Source organism: Haliaeetus leucocephalus, unplaced genomic scaffold (genome assembly GCF_000737465.1).
Source record: "Haliaeetus leucocephalus isolate CR32 unplaced genomic scaffold, Haliaeetus_leucocephalus-4.0 Scaffold536, whole genome shotgun sequence".
NCBI classification, from domain to species: Eukaryota; Metazoa; Chordata; class Aves; order Accipitriformes; family Accipitridae; genus Haliaeetus; species Haliaeetus leucocephalus.
In genome coordinates, this window is record NW_010972972.1 from 6,460,192 (window position 1) to 6,465,334 (window position 5,143).

Consider the following 5,143-nt stretch of genomic DNA (forward strand, 5'->3'; position numbering starts at 1 on the left):
TACGCAGTACAGCCAGGGGTTGAATAAAGCATCCCACATCTTGGTCCTCTTGGATAACATGTATGTTATTTTGTAACTTGTTTGGAGCTATTTTTCCCCTCCTGAGGTTAGAAAATCCAGTGCCATGACAACGACAGCAACTACCAGCTTGAAAGCACCAATACAGCCACCATGCTGCAATGACAGCACATGAAAACCATGTCTGCTCGCTGCTGTACTCTGCAGTTCCTGCAAAACAAGGTGTGTCCTCACCCATCCCTGCACAAAAACTGACTTGTAAGAAAAACTACCACATTCTCTGGGCATTGCAGGGAGGTTTTGCCCAGCAATGAACAGGGCAGAGAGTGCTGTCACTGCCCTGTCCTGTGATGAGCACAGCTCACGATGGGACTCTGCCTGCACTGACCGGCAGGCCGTACAAGGAGGGCTTGCAAGCCAGCAGCAACACCACCATCACTAACAAAGTGGCAAGCTAATAGGAGCTGCCTGGTTCTCTCAGCTCTTGCCCCCTCTCCCACCATCGGTCTGTCCCGCAGCCAAGTGCTGGGGAAAATCCGTCTTGTGCCGGGGCAGTGCTGCCAGCGTTGCTTGTGATAGCTCTGAGCACGGAGCCCCAGCCCGCCGCAGGTATGTGCCCAACCAGCCGGACCCGAGTGCGCTCAGGGAGCTGAGCTGGGCACAAAATAGTTATTAAAAACCCAAATCTATCCTCCGGTCTGGCACCCCTAAAAACAGCTGTGTCAGTGCAAATGGGGGGGTGGGACAAGCGATGGGGAGCGATGGAGGATACTCACTTCCCACTGGCTGCTTACCTACATGAAAAATATGTCATTATACTCACCTTCACCTTTTTTTTTTTTTTTCCCCTGCAAAACATTAATCAACAACCTCATTCAGCCAAAGGCAACTGTAACTCGTTGGGGATCAGCAGCAGTAGGATCCCGCTTGTTTCCAAGCGCAGCAACTTCAGCAGAAACAGGTAGTTCACTGTCAGAACCTGGTTTTATTCTGTTTTAACCTCGGCCTTTGTCCTGCAGTTAAAAGTCCTCGTTGCTGTTAAAATGTACATGTTATTTGTACACAGTTGGCATATTTCTGGTTTGTGACAATTTTTTCACAAGCAGGATTTACTCTGTTCCAAATAACAGAAGCCACAACATGACAGATGCCTGCATGTCATTTTACCCACACATTTTACACATGCAAGTCAACAGTCCTTCAGTAACTTCCATTGCTTTTTAAAACATTCGGATGAAGCCACGCTGGTTCAGCTGAGACCCAAAATGACCGTAAGTCTTTTACCACCCCGGTGCTCCGCTGGCGAGCTGAGGAGAACACGAAAGCACAACGATTTAAAACATTATTGGAAAAAAAGTGTAGCAACATCTAGATTTGTTTTAAACAGTTTGACAGTAAACACCAAGGAAACCAGGCATACACAAACCGCTTTGTAACCAGCTGAAGGTTTTTCTGTTTGCATAGTGAAGAGCTAATGCTAGAGCTGATGCTTTGCGGTGTTTTGCAGACTTGGGGAAGAGAAAGGGTTGTGTCAGATGTGTGCGACACGTCGGGATCATCCCAGCTTCCGCACTGTAGTTCAAACTGGCGTCGTGTCCCAGTTCCACCCAGCTGCCATCCATGGGGACATCCCACGGGTCTCTATCACGATGCCACACGAGATCGTGGCGTCCGACAGTCGTTAGTTTTCATCTTGGGTGCCCCAAGGGGCGAGAGGGGACGGGTTTTCATGAAACGCTTCCCCCCACGCATGGGACAAGCTCCTTGTCAACCTTTTGCCGGACAACTGGGAGATGGCACAGGGCTGTTGGAGAGTCCAGGTGGAGCCCTGGGGTCTGTCCTCAGAACACTGGTAAAGGCTTGTTTTTAAAATCAGTGATAGTCTTTAAGGCTTCAACCTCCCCCTTTGCTTTCACTGAGAAAATACAAAGAAGCGCTTGTTCAAGCTACACTTCATCACTACTGTGCACTGCATGTACAATAGCATTTGAAGAAAAATACTGACAATATAGAACAACATTATACAATCATCTGGCACGATCCCTTCTTTTGGCACTTTTCCTTCATTTATCTCATCTCACTGACTCCAAACTCGGACCTTTCCGTACGGCTTTTCCCAGGCACACAGCTCCAGAGGGTCAGAAAGCAACTTTCTGGAGTCGGTGGCATCTTTGGCAGACACGGTCCTTCTGTCGTCAAACCAACCCCAGCCCCTCCAGTGCTACCGGCAGTGCAATCTCTTGACCTGTTTTTTTCTCGCAAGAGAAGACAGCTTCACATTTTGGGAGGATACTCGCATGCCCATGCTGTCCCACAGCCGGCAAGGACTGCCTTCATCCCAGAGAGAAGGTGGCTGCAGAAAGGAGGAGGATTAGAAATGACTTTCATGTAAGCATAAATAAATACTTGGTTTCATTTTAGGGCCTCTGCACATCTTGTGCTCCATCCACCATTCAGCAAGAGGTATTTTACTTCTCAGCTGGCATTACTTGTGGCAAAGGTAGCGTCACACCTGATCTTTAAAGGGTAGAGGCTGGGAATTCCTGCTCTTTTAAGTGTAATTATATACAATTATTTTTTTTGTGCAAGCTTACACAAACTTACAGAGTGTTAAATTAATAAAACATTCATCCTAGCTTCACATCGCCTCAAGTCTTGAACCCGACACTGCCTCGGGTAGATTTCAGCTGAGGGCAGTCGTGTTCTCGCTAGCTCAGGAAGAAGGTGAGAGGATCTAGGCGAGCCGGCTGAACAACAGCCCATGTTTTCCCCAGTCCTTAAGCAACTAGATGGAGAAGCGAATGTAGAAATGCATCCAGCAGCTTCATCGGACTAAAAACCTGTGGGCGCACAACCTTATGAGAAAAGATCGATCCCACCCTGATGCTTTACCGAAAGCTGCTGCGACCGCAACCCTTCCATGACGTGATTGCAACACCACGTCCAAAGGTCTCCTTCAATGTGGATGCAACGGACTGTGCGTGATGCTTAGGGAGCTGAGCAGCGCTCTGTTTTGCGGGTAGCCGGCTGCCCAGTGAAGGCGAGGTTTGGGAAGCCGGGGGTGTGAGGGGTCCCATTAAGCTTTTTTGGCTGGGGACAGCTCCAGCTCAGGCATTGCCTCCCGCGCTTCCACCCAGCTCGGATTTAGAAAGAGGAAATTAACACACAAAAACCTAAATATTTATGTAATCTTTTAAAAAGAAGATATTTAAGACACTGCCCTCGTGCATTGGACTGCAAAATCTATTTTAAGAGGGGAAAGACAGGATACATTCAGCATGTTAATCTAGTTTTTTGTGGTGTAGGCTTGCTCAGAGAGCGCCCAGCAGCCCAAGCCTGGATGAAACCCGCACAAGCGCCGCAAGAAAAATGGAAACTGTTTAGGGAACTCTGATTTGGGCTCAAGGGATTAACCGCAGGGAAGGGGCAGGGAGAAGGAGGCCTGTAAAAATAATTATACATCTAGATGCACTTGAGAAGTGCATGCTTTAGCTCAAAATGTTGGGAAAAAATGGCATGAATTCTGAGTAAAAGCTGTGAGTTTCCCTCCTGAGCTTATTTCACTACAAAGGGCAGATCCAGGCCACCACTACTTCTCTCTGCACTGCTCTTCTAGGTCTGTCAAGGCTCTAATTACTTAATTTCCTTCCAATTCACAGCCGGATACAGGAGCAGGATTCGGTTTGGGTCAAAAGCGCCTGCTTCAGTCAGCACCTAACGAGGCTGCAGCGTGTGAGAGGGCACGGAATGCCATCACCCACAAGCCGCAGTGGGTAGGCAGAGCAGGCCAGGTCTAGCCAGCCCTAGGTATGACTTTAAACATCCAGTAGTTTGTGTGTTAAGGAGATACAGAGATAGATATATATATTACGGAATCATTGCTATAAGATTTCTCAAAACGAAAGTGTCAATCTGTTGAAATATAGTATTTAAAATATATAAATTTTATCCATTAAAATATAAGATTTCTTTTTTAAAAAAAAAAATCCAGTTCAATTGGGAAAAAAGCGCCAGGGTCCTTGCAGCTATGCAAGTATGCCAGGAGAGAAAAAGAAAATCAGTTTCCATTATTTTTTTTTTAACCATTTAAGATGGAGGGAGAAATTAAACCATTTTTTAGATAGAGGAAATTGGGCAATGACCGTTCTCTTAGATCAGATTAATCTGTTTAAATGCATTAGTTGTCTTCCCTTCACACCATGGGTCACGGCAAGTTTGCCCCAGCACTGTGCTTCAGTTACGTCCTGAAAATACCGCTCGTCAACTGGCACACAGGTCAGCAAGATCGTTAACGCCACAGCCTCCGCCCTGGACGAAGGTTCCTGCAGGCACCGAGGGTCCCCAGTGAATACACTGCAAGGCAGCTTTCAAGTATCAAGCTGAGCTGATGTTTTTTGATCCTGGTTACTGGAAATAATCAACGAAATTGTTGTGCTGATAATGGATGATGGGGAAGAGCATTAGAAACACAAAGAGTCCAGAGGGTGGGCTGCCACTGAAGGCCACATCTGGGCAGACAACACATGCTCCGCCAAGCCCAGGCTCCGAGCTAGCTCTGGTCCAGGCTGCCATGCCCTGCTTAATGCCTTTAAGTGGAAATTTTTAGTGCATCGCTCACCTGAGCTTTCTTAGTGGTTTGAACCTGAAGATGGCTAGCTCGGAGCAGGGGCAGGGCAGGCGTGCATCGCCCTGAGCACCCGCCTCCGTGTGCCCACGGGCTGGGAGGGCTGGGCTCCTGTCCCAGCTCTACTGCCAACCCATCAGGTGCCTGGGAGAGGATGGTGATGCGTCAGATACCTTGGGATGCCTCCTCGGGCTGCTCTTGGACATGTAAGGACAGGTCTTAGGTGTGCTGAGAGATCTCTTAACTGAGCAAGAACCTGCAGGGTACGTGTCAGCAGGGAGAATGTCCTTCCCGAAATCACCCGGGCAGGGCTTCCCTTTCTGGATTTCAATGTTAGTGGGAAGAACATGAAACCCTCTTGCCTCCAAAGAGGCAGGGACCAGGAGAAAAGCTGCATTTGCTCCCTGGGTCACAGCCCCCAGCGCATGGCTCCCAGCTGCTCTACCTGAGCTCTCTGCTGTGTCGTTAACATGAATGTGCAAATTCCTATAAGGCTTATGT